The 19,866-nt window shown below is 40.0% G+C and overlaps 1 protein-coding gene and 1 long non-coding RNA gene across 4 annotated transcripts in view; one reads left to right on the top strand and one right to left on the bottom strand.

The window, feature by feature from the left end:
- ryr2a (ryanodine receptor 2a (cardiac)) overlaps positions 1-19,866 on the bottom strand; it is a 612,010-nt gene that overhangs the window by 409,672 nt on the left and 182,472 nt on the right. The gene's annotated exons all lie outside the window — the stretch shown is intronic.
- Positions 137-18,868, top strand: LOC120516765. The gene is made up of 3 exons (XR_005630908.1): positions 137-202; positions 5,938-6,033; positions 18,575-18,868. It is a non-coding gene; the product is annotated as an uncharacterized LOC120516765 (long non-coding RNA).

Below are 19,866 nucleotides of genomic sequence, written 5' to 3'. Positions count from 1 at the left end.
TTGTCTTCTTCTTCCTCCACAGTACAGAGGGACTGCCCAGTAAAAGCAACTGACTCCGCCCCTTCTGATCACTGGGTTATAAAAATGCGAGCGCTCAGAAGAAGGTGTGACTTCTACATGAAATGACCAAAGCTAAGGAGCTCCCCGAACTTCCCAAAGCAGACCAGACAGCCTGATTAACTGCAGCTACTTTACTTGCATGGTGATTATTCTATTTCCTTTTTACGCCAAAGTGTGTTTGTTTTGTTTTAAATAAGAAGTAAACGGGGCCGGTCGGGTTGGCAACCCAAAGATTCTCTCTTTGCAAGCATGTTTTCCTCTTGGATGATCACAGTTTATAAGGTGACACTGCAAGCTGTGCAACATTGTCACCCAAGTCATGCTTTATATTTCTATTTTTGAGTTGATCCTAATTGCATGCTTCTTTTTAGTGTACACGTTCTTTCTTTGACTGGCTGTGATAATCGGGGATGTGCTGCCCTTTTTCAGGGCCTGATGGTGTTCATCATTGAAGTGCAGCAGTGTGTGGCACAGTGAACTCACTAACATTGTGATGTTCAACAGAGAATTGCTTACATTACTCTGTTTGAATTTGTCTTTGTAGTTTATTTTAATCCATCCATTTTTGTAACTGTTTACACCAACTACGGTCTCATGGGGTCTGGAGTTTATCCGAGCCGCATTGGGATTAAAGTAGAAGATAACTGTGGGCAGAATGCCAGTACATAACAGGGCACAATTAGAAGTCGCCAACAGTGAATGTGCATCATGTTTGGGCCAAAGGAAGGAAGGAAACAATCCTGCCTGGGTCATCATTCGATAACAGGACACACCTAAAATCAGGTGAATTTAGAGTCACATAACCAGGAGGTCTTTGGCATGTTGGCAGTAAAACCACAAAGACAATGCCCCAGCTCCACTCAGACATTTGAACCAGGTCTCCTGAAGCTGTGAGGCAGCAGCGCTGATTAAGCCACTATATTACCCTTCACACAATTCACTAAATCCACTTTTTCTGAAGATGACTGTTCTAGCCTGCCATTTCAAAACACCAAGGGCAAAACAGGAATCAACCCTGGACAGGCCGATGGGACACAATGCCACTCACTAAAAACAAGCCAGGACAAAGCTGCCAGTTAACCTAAAAAGTGACTTCAGTAAATGAACTGAAGAGCAGCCCGATGATGAGTGGGTTTACCCCAACAGTCCACTTAGCTTGTCCTCACTGTGCTCCTGTGACTGATGATCAAACAGAATGTACCCTTGTGACAAGCCGCCTTGTGACCTGTTGCCAGTGCTTTCTTCTCTACAAAAAACTGTCATATGTCAGCCAAATCGTGGAACTGTCATGAATGGTGACAAGTGGGACAAATAAGAAAGTCCATCACTCACGGATATGTCAGTTTGTGTTTTCTGACCACAAGCACAAGGCTGCCATAACAAAGACTGCCTGTCAGCTTTAGAGACGCACGACCAGAAATGCGGCAGGGAGACGTCTGAATGCATTCAGCAGCAGGCCTTTAAAGAGATGAAATGCAGACAAGGCTCTGCAGCATTAAGTTAAAAAGGTCTGCTGGTGTTCATTTTGTCGCCTCTGGGTTTGTGTTCTCTTCTCGGCCATGTTGTGTTCCTAAGTCATTCCCAGTGCCAAGTGTTGCCTTCTTGGTGGAGTTTGTATCTACTGCTTTTTTTCCCAGGGATTTCCATTTCATTTCAACAGTCCAAACACAAGCCACGCAGTGATTTGAAACTGCAAGCTGCCACTGTGTCAGCCTGTGTGAGCCTGAACTTCAGCAGACATTACATTGGATGAGTGGACACATGGACGGGGAAAAAATGGCAAGCTGTACTGGGTTGTAATAAGACGGCTTTTTACTTTTTTGTATACATAGTATAGTGAAATTACAGGAATCGTGAAAAAATTCCACCTCGAGATTTGGATGAATCTTGATGTTTAAGATCTTTCTGAGTCTGAAAGTACTATTTTTGAAATGATGTCTGTCTGTGTGTCAACACGATAACTCAAAAACGTTTTGACCTGGTCAATGAGATTTTATACACCTGCTATATATTAAAAATATGGAATCCTATTTGGGCCACTTCTGGTAATTTAACTGAATATTTTACAGAAGTAAACTATGGTCATAATTACAGATAGATGACCGAAATTATGTAGAGATATTTAGAATGATAAAAAGCAAATAATATAAAATTTGAGAATTTAAGTAGTATTTTATTTAAACAACCATCCAAACTTTTTGTATCATGGAAATATAAATACTGTATGCACACAATATTAAAAACTGTATTCAATATAACACATTCTTTCAATAGCTATTATTGATTTTATTTTAATTTATACATCATCAGTTTAACAATAACATGTAAAACCAGCCATTATCCAACCCGCTATATCCTAACTACAGCGGTCTGCTGGAACCAATCCCAGCCAACACAGGAACAAACCACAGGCAGGGTGCCAGCCCACCGCAGGGCACACACAAGGGACAATTGAGGATCGCCAATGCACCTAACCTGAACGTCTTTGGGAGGAAACCCACGCAGACACGGTGAGAACATACAAACTCCACGCAGGGAGGACCTGGGAAGCTAACGCGGGTCTCCTAACTGCGAGGCGGCAGCGCTACCCACTGCGCCATCGTGCTGCCAGCCAAGTAAATATAAAGATGTAATGGGAACAATAAGCTGCCACATCCCCACTGTGTTCCTGGTAATAACATTTAATTTAATATTTTTTGCTATTTCCACCATCATTATCATAATTAAATTTAGCTACATTTTGTTTTACCTATAGCAATTTATTGCAACACACATTATATAATACTAACACTTTTTGTATTCTTTTATGTGACTATAACTCCTTTTACTTTGCATGTTATCTAAGTGATGCATATGTAATCTTGAAAAAAATCCATCACCACTTTCGACATCCTTGCTTTCGAAAATATCATTTAAATATAAAATGTGATTATAAATAGAGATAAAAGATTGTGTATCGATATTATTAACTAGATTAACCAGTTATAATGAGAAACAAAGAGATATGATATTTGAGAAATATTGAGCAACTAGAAGTGGTTCTGATGACCTTTTCCACTATCTCAGTATACGAGAAAGTCGAGAGGAGCACACTCCCGATTTTTCACTTCAGAATTAGAATGCCAGCCATGGACTCTCTTTGGATCACGGATCATGTCATTGATTATCTCATTCTTGCCAACGCCAATCCTGGCAGCAACAGAAGCAAATGTAGAATCAGCCAATGGCTGGACTTCGATTCGTCACAGGTCGCACTCCCCAGCCCAGCTCATAGCCGCTCTCAAACACCCTGAAAAGAAACAGAAGGAGACCAGAGCTTTGCAGCCAACATGCAAGATCTAAATATAAGGCAAAACACTGTGACCAAAAGTTATGGGCCACCAAGTGGCAGACCCACCTCGTGCCAGTTGCTCTTCATCTTTGGTTGGTGGTTTGTGAGAGAATTCTGTTAAAGTAAGTCTCTAGTGGTGTTGATTAGTGATGAGTGAACTCCATTGTGTTCACTTCACCTTGACTTCAGAGACATCATGGAAGTGTTTGTGAATATCGGCAAACTCGGCGAAATGCATTGAAGGTGTGGAAGGATTAACAGAACTAGATTTGACTGGATTATAATGGTGTAATCATCTTTAAAGTTTCCCTGAGGGCTAGGGGAAAATCTGCAAACTATACTGGACTGATTATTGTTTTCAAAAAGGTGACCTGAGCTGTGTGACAGAAGTGTCAACTACTGTACCAGTGTGCCTCCGTGAGATCAAAGAAAAGAACCCAGTCAGAGACGCACAATCGTATATTTTGTCAAAACAAAGCAAAAATGCCGAAATCGTAGTCAAAAATCAGAAAAAATATGTAGGTGATTTAAATGTAGAAAATTCAAAGTGACGTGTCATGAATGGAGTCACTGGTTCATTCTATTTTTTGAAGTCGCACAAAAGGCTTTTTAAACTGTCTGTGCTGATGCTTTGCAGTTTTGTCTTGTAAATAGTAATAAATCTTTCATTATTATTATTATTATTTCATAGAGTCTCCTATGTTTTTCAGGATCCTTCAAGGTTAGTTTTTTTATCACCACGTGGCTAATTATGCATGCATAGGTCACATGCCTCCTTCTCTCATACTGACGTGGAACTCGAAAATCGATCTGCACATGTGGTGACAAGCACAGATGACACGCTATTTATGCTGTGTAGGTTTCATAAAAATACAATTTTGGGAACCTGCATTATTTACTTACCATATATACTTGCGGATAAGTTCTCCTGCAGATAAGTCGGGGCTTGATTTTACTGTATAATTTCTGGTATATTATAACGTCGGTCATGTAAGTCGAATGCAGAAAACTCACGCTATTGGTTCAAGAGATTATGATATGCTAATGCCCACCTGAGAGAGTGACCACGGAGCACACAACCTTTTCTTTTTCTATGTATTGTCTCTACGTGATCACACGGTAATTCCCGAACTATTCCAAAGCGACGTTTGCACTGTTTTGTGTTTTTTGTATCTCACACCCTCATACACCTTTATCGTAAGAGCATCCCTTATCTACGATGGAGAATTTGATCAGAAAAAAATATGAAGCTGGCTTTAAATTAAAAGTCGTTGATGTGGCGAAAGAAATTGGTAACTGTGCTGCTGCAACAAAATCTAATGTGTCTGTGAAACTGGTGCGAGATTGGAGGAAGCAAGAAGATGTAAAAAAAAAAAATGAAGCGTCGCATTTTTGAACAGGCGTATAAGTGGGGGTCTGATTTTATGATCAAGTTTTCGGGTTTCAAGAAATGACTTATACGCGAGTATATACGGTATCTGTTCTAACACTAACAAAGTCCAACAGAGTCTGTAATGCAAATGATCAGCATTATATACTTGGGGGGAACGATCCCATCCAATGTTGGCTATCATGCCCTCCACGGCTTTTGATCTTTTGCATCTTGGATTTCTGATATTAGTCATTGGTTTAGTGTTTAGGGTTTTTTTTCTATTATAGTCTCATTCCTTTTGTTGTTCTCTTTGTGTTTTAGGCTTAAGAGTATTTCATGCATTTTTTTGATTTTTGGAGTCACAGTATAATGATTTAGAGTTTTGTTTTTACTTTATAGCTTGAGAGTTTAAACTGTTCTTTTAATTTCTTTCTTATCTTTGTATGAGATTCCTTCATTGCTTTGCATTATTTTATTTTCATGAAAGTTTCTTTATTTGCAATTATGTTGTGTTTTGCATGGTTTTTTTTTTGTTCTTATTGATTCTAAATAAATGATTATTTTTGTGTTTTCTTCCTTGATTCTCTTTGACTGTCGCTAACCCAAGTTCCTTTTCCAGTTGTCACTCAGAGGGACGTCAGCCAGAAGATGAGTGACCCCACTTCCTCATTATGCAGGAAGCCCCACCCCTTCTGAGAGTCCCCTGTAAAACCAAGATGACCCGTGACAGAGGGACAGAGCTGCTCCTCAGAAGTGCTATTGTCATTAAGGCCTTTTGCTTGATGGTAGACGCCATTGATTTGCACCACTGTTGTTTTTCTTTAAGTGAGGTTTACCGTGTCAGTACCCCAACTCTCCATGCTGCCTAATTCTTGTTCTTATTACTGGGTTTAGGTTTCATGTCTTTTTCCTTTCCAAGTGTCCAAGTGTTATGAATCTAGGAATTCATAAAAAGTAGAAAGACATGTCCCCCTGCAGGTGTCACGTAATTAAGTGTATCATCCCTCCCTCATCAGAAGGGAAACAACTCCCTCATTACTGTTATAATTTTGTTTTTTCTTTAATATTTTGGGATTTGAAGAATTTACATTTACTGTAAGGTTTTTTTTTTGTTCTAAAGGCAGTAGTTAAAACTGTTAAAAATCTTTTAAGTCTGTCATTTTGTTTCTCGTAGGTGCCACCATTTTGGATTTAGCTTGTGTACGGTTGGTAATCACGCTGCTATGATGAACAACAGGATGGCATGATCCGTGATGTCACTGAATAGCAGGTATGACGGTCAGGAGTCGTGCACTTCCTGATTATCTGAGGATGGACAGAAACTTAAAAACTTTGAGAGTGTTTGAATAGTTGAAGTCTTCTTGGTTTCAGAATGTGTGTAATGGTATTTTGACTACAGCTATCTACTGTATAGTGATTTGGCTGCAATAGGACAGATTCATGGCTCTGATCTTTATTTGTTTGTGAATAACATTTCATTTCCTGATCTCTATTTAAAAATAATCATCTGCCTTTACAATTACAATTACATGCACAGCTCACTGATGGATACCATCCTGATCATCTGAGAGGAGACAGACACACAAACTGTTTTTGGCCTAGTCCCACCAGCATATGTGTGCACCCATTAATATATGAAACAACAGACAATACGTACTGTAAATATCTCAGTTAATAAACAACAAATCATATAAATATTTAAACCCCCAAACCCCAGTTCTGTTGTTAAATTGACAGTTCCAGGAAACAACTGAATGAGTCAACACAGGTCATGTCACACACAAGCACTTGGAGAGCATCTAATGGCTCTATTAAGGTAGGACAGCCGATCAGAGGGTAGGAGCGAAAACGATCGCTAATCACCTCCTCACTCTCCAGACCAGGGGACATGCCTCGGGATGGACCATAACATCACTTCTGGTACAATTCAAGATGTCCAAGGGCTTTCACCCTGGGAGCTACTTAAACCACAGAGGCACTGGAAGATGGCATCCATTTGAACCACGCTTATGTAGTGCAACAAACTCAGCAACACAGAGGCCATTCATGACTAGAACTTACAAGGACCTGAGGCATCCTTATTGTGGCTTTCTTTTCCCTTTAATTTGATTTGATATCTATCTATTAGACTAGATAGATAGATAGATAGATAGATAGATAGATAGATAGATAGATAGATAGATAGATAGATAGATACTATATAATAGGCAGATAGATAGATAGATAGATAGATAGATAGATAGATAGATAGATAGACACTATATAATAGATAGATAGATAGATAGATAGATAGATAGATAGATAGATAGATAGATAGATAGATAGATAGATATGAAAGGTACCATATGATAGATAGATAGATAGATAGATAGATAGATAGATAGATAGATAGATAGATAGATAGATAGATATGAAAGGCACTATATGATAGATAGATAGATAGATAGATAGATAGATAGATAGATAGATAGATAGATAGATAGATAGATACTATATAATAGGCAGATAGATAGATAGATAGATAGATAGATAGATAGATAGATAGATAGATAGATAGATATGAAAGGTACTATATGATAGATAGATAGATAGATAGATAGATAGATAGATAGATAGATATGAAAGGCACTATATGATAGATAGATAGATAGATAGATAGATAGATAGATAGATAGATAGATAGATAGATAGATAGATAGATATGAAAAGCACTATATGATAGATAGATAGATAGATAGATAGAAAGATAGATAGATAGATAGATAGATAGATAGATAGATAGATAGATAGATAGACACTATATAATAGATAGATAGATAGATAGATAGATAGATAGATAGATATGAAAGACACTATATGATAGATAGATAGATAGATAGATAGATAGATAGATAGATAGATAGATAGATAGATAGATAGATAGATACTGTGAAAGGCACGATATAATAGATAGATTTTAATTTAGTGTAGTAGGCAGGATAAGATAGATACAGACATATATGTGAAAGGCACTATATAATAGATAGATTTTAATTTAGTGTATAAGGCAGGATTAGATAGATAGATAGATAGATAGATAGATAGATAGATAGATAGATAGATAGATAGATAGATAGATAGATAGATAGAGAACAATCAAACCAGCAGTGTCTAATAATGGCTCTTATAAGTTGTTGCTGTACACCTTCTTAGGGAATACAGTACTAGCAGAGGTCAAGTTGACGCACCTTTCCTCCTCAGATGAAATGTGCCTATTCAAGACGAGACGGACATTTTGAGGCCCACTATAAGCTCCCAGAAGCATGAATATGAATATAAACGTTCCTAAAACATCACAGAGCCTCAGGTCCTGCATTTCTCTCTTGTTCTAGTGCAGCTCTGTAATCACTAGGCCCTGTTAGATACAGAAGACAGTGGTTTGCTGAGCACATCCCAGGGGGTATGCAGCTCGTAGAACCATAAACGTATTTGTGCTGAATTCCAAGTTCACTGCTTATTTTGTGAACTTCCTTATGATTCAATTTGTAAAGGTACTCGTTCCATATGGAGACTGAAAAGGAGATTAAGTCAATTTCAGTACTCACAAGGATCACAAAAAAGAGCAGTCTCACATAAAACTAGAGATACCACGTAATCCCCACCACACACAAAGCAAATTACAAGCACAAATCACAGATTAAAGCAAAATCAGGTAAGGAAAGTGTCTGTTTTATGGTGCTAAATTAATGCTTAAATCAATGACAAAGCACTACATAAAATCATCAGCAACAGTCCTAGAGAAGGCATGGCTAAAATGTATCATCGACAGTCGGTATTTGAGACAGCAACTTGCGACTACATACCATCCAAAATGTGGGCTCTGAGGCCGTCAGGAATCGTAATCCTAGATCTGCTCACTTATTTCAGGAAAGCTGCATGCAATGCCAGCCCAGAATTTCATTTATTGCGCTTTTCTTAGCTGACTAAATGCTCACCTGGTGATTTGTCATGTGCTTTGGAAAATAAAAGGTAAGTGCTTATTCATCATTTCTTCAGCAGGGAATAGAATAATAAAAAAAAAGGAGAGAGGCGAGCGTGCTTGTCAGGAGGCATATAATCACAGAGAGTAGCCGCGTGCTGCCAAAGACTTCAATGTCAGCAGACATTTGTTTTGTGACTGGAGCAAGCACCCTGTTAACAGCCAATAAATGCCATTTTATAGGCAGCCAGGGGAAATTGCTTAAGGTACCATTTACATGTTTGACCCTTGTTCCTGTTAGAGTTCTCCTCCATCTTTTGCCAACATAACATTTTGACCTACAGGAGCCTGACAAAATGGAGATCCAATGTGACCCCATAAGTGTGACAAATATTCTTAACAAAATTATCCATTTTTAATGTTTTCTACAATAAGGGGAACAGACATGCCAACCCTTAATGAAGTCGAATGGATGGCATTATGGGTTGCACATTCCTAAATTGCCTTGTCTGGTAAACTACACAGCAACCACTAAGAAAAATGACAGTGCCCATAAGAAAACAAGATGGCACCTCCAGGAGAATTTAATTCATTTTCAACATTATTGAAAACACTTTGATGTAAAATAGATGTAAACACTAGATCCCATAGTCTGCAAAAGTCTGGAAAGGATGTTTGAAAAATGTAAAAGACCAAGGACCATTTAAAAAAAAAAAACTAAAGTCATCAGTTAAATCATGAGAAGTGGCCTGATAACGTGAGGAAGAAGGATATGAGTAGAAGGTTCAAATTCCAGATGGAGGGTACCCAAGCAAAGAACTAAATCTGGAGACCAGAAGTTCTGAGTCAGCATCATTTCCCACTATACACGTTGCCACCACATCATTTTATTTGTGAAATAACTTGAAAGACTTTCATAGAAATGTTTATGTGACAAGGGAATTAAGACATAGTAAATAAGCACAATAAGGCACAACAGTAAAATGTGCGCTTACAGTAGCATGACCATGGCAACAAAAGAGTAATAAAGTCTTAACAGATCTGGGTGGGAAATCCAATGCCCCTGAGGTGTACACGTCTGCCATGAAATAAAACATAATGTAAGGATTTATGTTCATCACAATGTATGAAGAGCAATAAGGCAGCCATTCTACCCAAGGCTTCTTAACACACACCACATTCCCATAATTTATTACTGCTCACGCAGAGTGACTTTGTGACATTAAAATCCAGCTGCCTATATGGACATTACTATTCTGTACTGTATAGTGTTAAAGCCAAAATTAGTTAAGGAAATGAAAATGGAGAATTGGATCTGATATGGTTTACTGCAACTGGCAGATGCATCAATAGGGAGAGTTGGTGTAGCATTGGGCCAAATTGCTTCTGTAAAAATATTTACTACTTATAATTAAACAGACTTTAATGTTTTCACTTTTATCTAGCCGTTTTGGTATTCATTAATTTTGCTTTATGTGATTACTGTACTCTTCAAGACTCAGGTCAGCATATCAACAGGGAGAAATCAGAAATCAAGGAGCAAGTGTTGATATAGTAAGAATGAAGCAGAAGGTCTCAGCATGAGATAGGTGAGCACCGTAAAAAAAAATCAGCAATGTAAAAGGAAAAAGCAGAAAAAAGGCACGGCTCAAGAATACTAAGGATCTGATTTAGTAATATCTCTCTATTATAAAAAAAAATCTTGGAAGGTTGGAAGGAGACGAGACATGATTTTCTCAGAGAGACACTTTCACATCCCACGAGACGAGTCTTTGTGCCAAGAGATTTAACCACGCCCGGGGCCGGAAATAAAACAAAGAGTAGATGACAAAGTAGAACGTCGTAAAGATTTCAAAAACACTCTCGCAGTACACACGCAGAGCAGGTTAGAGATAATGGAAGTACAAAAATTTGAAAGTCTCAAAAAAGGGATAGTAAAGATCGCATTAGCGCAAACAAATGGAAATTATTACTCGGTGAAATAACAGAACAGTGAAAAGAGATCGAATATATTGTTCGGATTTAAACTTTAAGTCAGAGACTTGTAGATCATATAATTCGTGTTGCCATCAGGGAAAAAAAAAATAGTGTTTCTTCCCAATGAACAGGTGTATCCTCGAGAATTAAAAGATTTGTTGTTTGGTGAAAGTGAAATCCCACGATCATTTCTCATTTGTGTGAATGCTACTGTCAGACACATTTCTTGTAGAGAGAAAGAAACGATATTCACTCACAGGCAGTTATACGCTGCGTTGTCACGATGTAATTCCAAACACGGAATCAAAATTCAATGTGATATTAATGAAAAGGTAAAAGCGAAAAGAGATTGAATATATGGACATAGGTGATATGACAGAAGTGCGCCGCACGACATGCAGATCACGCGGCACGGCAGCAGCAGCAAGCCAGCAGCCGACTGAGCAAAGTGGAGGTAAAAAAAAAATGTATTTGTTTCCCATTGCTATCACCATTTAAGAGGGGATTTCGGAGGAGCGATCGCATTGCCTTGGGATGTGTTCAGCCCCCCCTCCTCACAATGGAAGCAGCAGAGACATGATGGTGTATGGCAAGCAAAGCAACCAGAGGGCATAGTCCCCTAGTGAGTTTAAATTAATGCAAACTTAAAGAGACCTTACGTTAAGACATAGTAATTGCTGTTGTCAGGCAACTGCAACACAAATGGATGGATGTGAGGAATCACAACGCATGACTCAGGACGAGAGAACCGAAGGAGACAAACTCCATAATGTTCAGAAAGAGGGCACCAGGGCACCCCCCATCATCAAGAAATACTTAATCATCAAAATCAACTTGAAATTTTTTTTTTTGTACATTTGAGAAAGAACACTTTGATTAACCGCTTTATGCTACTTTGGCAGCAATTTCAAACAGCTTCTCTCAAAGAATCTATAAATATAGTGAGAACATATTCAAAAAAGGCTTTGTATGTGATTTACACTGAAAAGGACCAACCAGGAACTAAAGGTGTCAGATTCCTCAAGATTTGGTATTATTTTATTTGATTATTTTATGCTTCCTTTCATTGTTTATTTTTATTTCAAAGCTTTGATTGTCATCTTTCTGGGGTCAGATACTTCCAGGTCTTCACTGTCTCTAGTTCTTCTGCTCTTGCTAGTTCATCTTGCCTCGACTTTCCCTAAACCTGTTGGAATACGGAGATAAAAACTGAACAATGTATTCCAGATAAGGCCTTACTAGTCAGTTATGTAGTCTAGTTTTGCAACACTGATTGGTAGACTTAGTCTGGTTGCCTTTTGTGACCTTGAAAATAAAAGCCATACCCTCGCACAGCTATGATGCCAGGAAAGAAATGGAAGCTTTCAAGCCTTGGCATAGCACTGGGTGGGTAACTTGGGTGCCCTCAGTGGACAGATTTAAAACTCTACTGCATGCATTTAGGAGCTCTGCAGAGCATCTGGGGTGCCCTTTGGTATCAAACATCTGCTTTTGCATGAAGAGTGGACCCTGAAATCAATAAACTAAGCCCCTCACTGAGTGTCCAATTCCTTGGAGATGCAGTCTTTTTCACAATGTCTGCAATGACACTTGTGTTTTAATTGGTACAGTAACATTGCTGTTTAACACTACGCGCCGCCTAATGCATAATTCCTAGAATTATTGCCAGTTGGGCATGCTGCATAAGATAAAAACACAACCACATAAATATTCAAAAGCACTGGACAGAAATCGCTTTAGTAGCTCTTACAGCTTTCAAGCACCCAAAGTGGCTTTGCTCACAGAGAGGGCATTAAATTTCTGCCCGCTAATAAACGGGTAGAACACTCAGAGCTGGCACTTTCAGTACTAATGCCGCCTCATAAAGCAAGTTAATTTATGCTATAGATGGAGTTAGGGCATTTTCTCTTTGTCTGTTGTTCCAGTTCCTTGCCTATTAATAGGCATGCTTAGTCCAGGATCACTAAAGTTTGCTTATCCATAGCTAAGTGTGTGGCCAAAAGGAAATTGCTTGACTTGATATGAAGACAGCGGGCACTGCAGACCCATCTAACTGAGACAAATTAGGATACTGTCGATCGACAGCGCAAACACTCCACACTGGCTTGTATTCAAGTCATGCGGCTCCATTCTGCTCCTTTGTAAGCTCTGCTGCATGGCTCTGGAAGAAAAGATCCCCACACAGGCACTGCGGCACTACCGAAATAGCTAGGTAGAAATGGAAATAAATATATGCGTAAAATCAGAAGTATTAGTCAGAGGACATAGCACAGAATATTCATTAGCCTGCTAATGGGGATGCATGACAGATGTACGAGTATGATGCTGGCGTTATCAGTCCCATACTGCCTGTTGTGTAATCACCAGCTAAGCTGCATTAAAGTAATCTACATGGAGCCCTCAATTACTTTTCTAAGCCCACATAACGTTGCCTGGAGGTCATTAACAGAAACTGTCCCTGAAGAAATGCATTATCACCATCCCAAGAATCCGTTCAGGCTGCCCAAATTCTATTATTATTATTATTATTATTTCAATATCTTCTCTTCCCCTACCAGAAAGGAGTCACTACAATTTCTGCCATCTGAGAGTCTACTCTGCTGCTTTAAGTCTTTTAGGGAGTGAAGCAATCTAAGACACGATAGTGGCTGGAAATAAATCCTGTAGCATTTATGTCATATAACACCTTTCAAAGTGAGTACCCTGGTATAAAACATTACTGTGATATAGCACAGGGTCCACTAGCTTTACACATATCCACATTTAGCCAATCTGGCATCATAAACTAACCTAACCTGCATGTCTTTGGAGATGTGGTTAGAAAGCTGGCAAATTCGGTGAAAGATTCACACACACATGAGGACAGCATTCAAACGTCAGACAGACACAACGCCCAGAGGCCAGATTTGAACAAAGTACACTGGATTTGTGAGGGAGAAGCACTTAGCGCTGCGGCACCGTGTCACACTTAACATTAACTCACTCCTAACTAAATCATTCTTGTTATTAACCAGCAAAAACATTCACATTCAGAGTAGCACTGCTCACAGGACAAAGAGAGAAGGTCCAACATCAGAAATGTCCTCCAAAATGCTAAACTGTCCACATGACCATTAGTAAGACTGGAGGGTGGATGGACAGCAAGTCGGCATAAGGGCTCAGAATATAAAATCGGCTAAACTGTTACAGAGGGATTGGCTTGGGCAGATCTGTGGGAATCCAACGTAACCAAATGTAAAGTATTACATGGAGGAAGTAAAAATGTAATATTTGGATGCACAGTAAGAGGTCTGAAACTTGAAACTATGTCTTATGAGAAGGAGCTAAAAGTCATTGTGGATGCACACATCACCATCTACATGAAGACAGTGTGAAGAAGCGATTAATACAAATAAGAGCTCCTCATTAATAAGACTATTAGAAGGCACCTGCTTTGGAGGAGCGGGTTTAGAAGATGGATGGATGGATGGATTGATGGATGTTTCTGCAGCTAGATGCCTAAGCTGTTGATCTTCATTCTCAACTGGGAAGCCACTTGGTGAGTCCACAACACGCTTCACAAGGGGGGAGCTTTCCAAGATGTCCCCACAGTTCATTGTCACAAGAGACCTACTGCGTTCAATATTTCTTGCTGGCTAAATGCTACCTGTATGAGTTTTCTTCTTATTTGTATTAATATTTGTCTCTTATTATTATGCCCCTTTTGGATTGGTTTAAGGATTTAACCCAATTTTTTCAACTGGCTGTCTAGGTATTTATGACGTTTATATGAAGACAATTCATCCATCCATCCATTATCCAACCCGCTATATCCTAACACCGGAAAACAGGGGTCTGCTGCAGTCAATCCCAGCCATCGCAGGGCACAAGGCAGGAACAAAGCCCGGGCAGGGTGCCAGCCCACCGCAGGGCTGAAGACAATTCTCTCTGCTTATTTTTTATTATGTTTCCTTGTTGTTTTATAAGCCATGCTGTATTATTTAACAACAGTTTCTTTGTATATCGATGTATCTGACCATGAGTGGTGCTCCTCTACAACAACAACAACATTTATTTATATAGCACATTTTCATACTAAAAAAAATGTATGTGCTTTACATAATGAAGAATAGAAAAATAAAAGACACAGTAAGAAAATAAAATAAGTCAACATTAACTAACATAGAATAAGAGTAAGCTCCGATGGCCAGGGTGGACAGAAAAAACAAAAAAAAAAAACTCCAGACGGCCTGTGGTATAGCGGGTCCACAGCTCACTGAGTAAAGACCATTCACTTTTAAATAAATAATCCCCGCTCTCGCGGCGGCATAGCGAGAGGGCGTTGGGCCATGGCGAGCCGCGGGACGCTCGGGGTGTGGGCGTTTCTCACCGAGTGCACAGGTGAGGAACTGCCCACATCCGTGATTGCTCCCGTGGCTAATAGGTTACAGCTGTCATGGTCCCTCTTCATTTTAAAAGAAGCGCGAGTCGGTCGAGAGAGAAATGGAGGAAAAAGAACGAAGAAAAAGAACGAAGGAGAAAAAGGAAGAAAAGGAAGAGGGAGGTTGGAAGCAGGAAGGAGAGAGAACGCAAGCAATGTGGTGCAGGAGGAAGCGAGTGAATGCTCGCAGGTAGCTGAAGGCCAACACCCGGGAGAAGTGGTTGTGATCGCCCCCGCAGAAGATTGTTTTGAAGGGCGGGAGTGACTGGGAAGGCGCAGGACTCTCCGCGGGAGTTAGCGGGAGTCGGGACTTGGGACGCGGTGTCCCTAACGTGAGAGCCTTGGCCGTTAAGGGATTCCCAAGTCGCTGTCTGGAGGAGCCGACCGGAGCCAAGGATCGGTGAGGCAACTGACAGCAGTAGCAGTTGTAGGAAGAAGGTCAGCTGCAGAGTGAGTGTCTCCCATGTTGCCTGGCCCTGATGGGTGAAGCAAGAGGGACGCTAGTTTTAAATGAAGGCACCGGGTTTGTCAATTGTTTGTTTTTAAGACTGCTTCCTGATCGTTTTAAAAGGATTGTTTTTCTAATGGTTTTAACCTCCACGTTTTCATTTTATGGATTATTTATTGAAGAACTTTGGAACTGCACTTTACTTTACAGTATTTATTTGAACACCTTGTTTTGATTGTTTCTTTTAATAAAAGCACAGTTTCACTTTCCACCATCCCCTTGCTCAGATGTTTATTGCCTCCACTGACTTGCTCAATCGGTAACATTACCGACGGCGTTGGGTTGAAGGGCTCCCGAACAGCAATGGGAGTGTGGAGCCAGAACCCACATCGTCACACGGCCGGAGAAAAAAAAAAAATCTGCAGGGATTCCAGACCATGAGACCGCCCAGTCCCCTCTGGGCATTCTACCTAACATAAATGAAACAGTCCTCTTTGGATTGAGGGTCCTCACGGAAGGACTTGATGATGATGGTCACGTGGACTTCTGGCTTTCAGTCCATCAATGTTGGAGCATCGTGATGATTAGAGTAGGTGGTGGTGGCGGCGCAGGCTCTAAAGCATTTTCCCACAATCTTATGGCAATAAAAAAGTTTTTTAACAGCCGTGGAGCAAGTCTTACAGATTTCCACTGGCCTGTGAAGGGTCTGCCTTTCCCAAACCCACTCGACCTTCATATTCATTCATCAAAGATGGGCACATTCTTATCCTCAATTTCTTCACTGTCTCGCCCTGCACAGCTGATGTTATTACAAAAAAAATGCCAGTGACAAAGTGCCAGTTTGAAGAATGCATGGCAGACTCACAGAGAGCATGAAGATGAATCACCATTTAGCCCGGTGGGGCTTCTCCAAGGGGGGTTCGGGGTTGTGGGGGCTGCATTGTGGTTCAGCCAGTTTCTCATTCCTTCAGTGAACGTCCTTGCCTAATTAAATCTGCTCTTGCTGGAGTGCCTCAATTTAATCCGTCCGATTCAGAAATGCCCAATGGTGTTTAAGCTTCTAAAAAATTGATGAATTTTGATGGCATTGTTTAGAACACAGGAGTCAGTCTTTTTTTTTGAATTCATCTTAAATGAATTCACTTGCTTTTTTGGAATTGTTTAATTGCGGTGCAGATCAACTATATCAGACATGGGAGCAAATACAAATCCATTTTAAACAAACAGCACAAGACTGGCGCTTAACAATTATCTGTCACTGAGCTTCACTTAATCAAGACTTGGACGTGGGAGCAGAAGCCAACCCTGGCCACATCAGGCGAAATGTAAGAATCAACCCTGGATGGGACACGGGCTCCCCAGCTTTGACAGAACTGACTTAAGGTCAGTCATGCGGGAGATGCAGGTGGAGAAAAAGAAGAAGACACTTAATATAAAAGACAATAAAATAAATTACAATTTAAGGAAAATTAACAATTGAACTAAGCATTAAAGGAAGAAATGTGCCTCTAATGGGCAGCTTGGTTCCTGCCTTGTTCCTAATGCAGCCTAGATGGGCTCAACCCCCAACCCCAATGTTCCTGACTGGTTTGCAGATATTAATTTTACTTTATATATTGTATTCTCTGAGCTTCATTTAGTGGGTTTGCTATGTGAAAGGATGGATGGACAACGGTGGCGTGGTGCTCAACATTAGTACCTCACAGCTGAATGAGTTCGACTTCTGTCCCGGCTGCTGCCCGCACTGTTGTTAATTGGTGACTTGAGTTTTCTCCCACATTCTAAAGAGATGCAGTGTTAGGCTAATTGTCGAGTCGGAGGTGAGCCTGTGTGAATGGCACAAGTGACACCCATGACAGACTGGCATTCCTGGTCCTGATTTGTTCCAAATTTGTTACTAACGCTGCCAGGCTCTGCAAATAAAAAGATTCAGAAAATGCAAAGATGACTAATATAACACAATATTCATCCATTTTCTAAAATGCTAGTTAAGGATCGCCAGATGCTGGTGCCTATCCTTTTATAAAGGTTTTATTTTATGAATCCCACATTTTGGGCCTCTTTCTGTGCATAGGTCACAATCTATTGCTGGGCACACTTATACGCCCACATTCATTTCAAGGCTATTTGGAGGGGCCATTAACCTAATGTGCAAGTCTTAGGTATGTAGGAGGAAAACCAGCTTACCAAGAGAAAGGACCACACAAACGCACAAGTAATGCTGCTACCGCTACTGCACTTTACTATACAAACATGCTGAACATACAGTCGGAGATCCACTTAATCCAGTGAGCGTCACAGAGTACAGGGGCATATCCAGGCAGCACTGGCACAAGGCAGGAAACCACAGAAGCACACAAGCATACCACAAGCACTCATGCCTGGGCCAATTCATAGTTGTCAGTTAACCAAACCTGAAAATGTGATGTAACGTAACATAATATAATATGGGGTGGCTGCTGCCTTACAACAAGGATGTTGGAGTTTATATCTCAGGTCCCATCAGCATGTTCTCCCTGTGTTTGTGTGGATTTCCTTCAGGCGCTCTGGGTTTAAAGTTCAAAGACATGCAGTTTAAGATGGATCTGTGATGTTAAATTGGCCTGTGTTTGGGTGTGTGACTGTCGCCCTCTCCAGGAGTTGGTCCTGCCTTGCACCCTATGCTTGCTGGGATAGGCTCCAGCTTCCCTCCAACCCTGCTCAGGATAAATCAGGTTTAGAAAATGGATGGATAGTTAATATAACACATTTGTACAGTGACACAGTGGTTAGCACTACTGACTCATGGATCCATTAAATGTTGCATCTGGGCACTTTCGTGTAGAATATGCATGTTCTCTCTTTGTCATTGTACTGAAAAGAATTATGTGGCTATCAGTCAATCAATCTGTATATATATTGTTACACACGTGCACATGGGAGGCAGCTAAAGGGCTCAAAAGAAGGTAATACCTGATCAGACCAGGGGGTGGCAGAGTGCATTAATCCTTTCTCTTGTCTCCCTGCAGATCAAATGCGGGAAGTTTCGCCTGTCTCCCACGAAGACGTCACTTCTGTTTCCGTCTCTCCGTCTCACAAGAAGTCGCAGCCCATTGACCTCATTTCCGGTTCTGGTCCCAAGATCCCTCTTCTTTCTGCCGCTCAACTACATATCTGCCATGTTTACTGACCTGTGCAGTTCTGTTTTGGACTCTTGTGTGTAAAGACCATTTTCTGAACCTTTTTTCGCATTTTACAGCAAATTTCTCTAGTATACGGGAGGCTGCCCCAAACCTCTTTGTGTGTCAAGGCTTGAGTATTTACCACTATATATATATATATATATATATATATATACTAGGGAGTTTGCCCCTGCTCGCTTCGCCAACCCCGTGTTTGGTTTTGTGGATACACACTTTTAAGATTTTTTTTCTTTGAATTGTTGCTATTTCATTAGCTTCACTTTTATTTCAGAACTTCTGTAAAAACAATATTTTGAATCTTTCGAGTCCCAATGTGCTGAATCTTTTAAATGAGCTCCGTGAGACGTATGTTTAATGACTTTGTACCATAATTCAGGATAGGTTTCTCTGTTTGGAATTTCAGCACAGACAAAACGATCCTCATCATCAGCAGTTAATCATTTTTTTACAAAGTAACCAATAAATGCATGTGAGGTAAACTCCGTTTTTGAAATTCTCAAGATTCTTTATTTGTCACATGCATAGTTATACAGGACAACACGCAGTGAAATGCATCCTGATCCACTTATCAAAAACTGCAAAGTTAGAAGAATATTAGTTAGATTAACAAAAAGTCATAGATTGAAAGATAACAGAACATAGAACGTAATAAATTAGTAAAATTATGTGAATAAAGTTGAATTAAGTGTAAAGGTGCAATAGTGCAGTGATTATTGTGCAAAATCAAAGTTAGACAGGTGCATAGTTAAATGAGGCAGTTTGTTTGTTTGCGCTACTGCGATCTTTATTTTATTTTTTTTTATACTTTCTAATTTTCCTACTTTCATATCCTTTAACTTTCTCCACATGTGTATCGCGCCAACTTTAATTTTTTTTGAGCCTTTCGAATTCCACTGCTTTCATAATCTCTAACCTGCTCTGCATGTGTTTAGCACCAACGTTTGGAAACGTCTTTATGAAGTTCTACTTTGTATTTTACTCGTCTTTTAATTCTGAGCCCGATTGGACGTGCTTTTTTTTCAAATCCACTTGTTCCAGGCTGATAATTACTTTCCTTATTTTCTGAATTTGCACCTAGATTATTCTTTGTTGCGCTTTTTTCTCTCCAACGCTTTTGA

The sequence above is a fragment of the Polypterus senegalus genome, chromosome 16, assembly GCF_016835505.1.
Source record: "Polypterus senegalus isolate Bchr_013 chromosome 16, ASM1683550v1, whole genome shotgun sequence".
Lineage (NCBI taxonomy): Eukaryota > Metazoa > Chordata > Cladistia > Polypteriformes > Polypteridae > Polypterus > Polypterus senegalus.
This window is presented reverse-complemented; position numbering and strand designations above follow the sequence as displayed.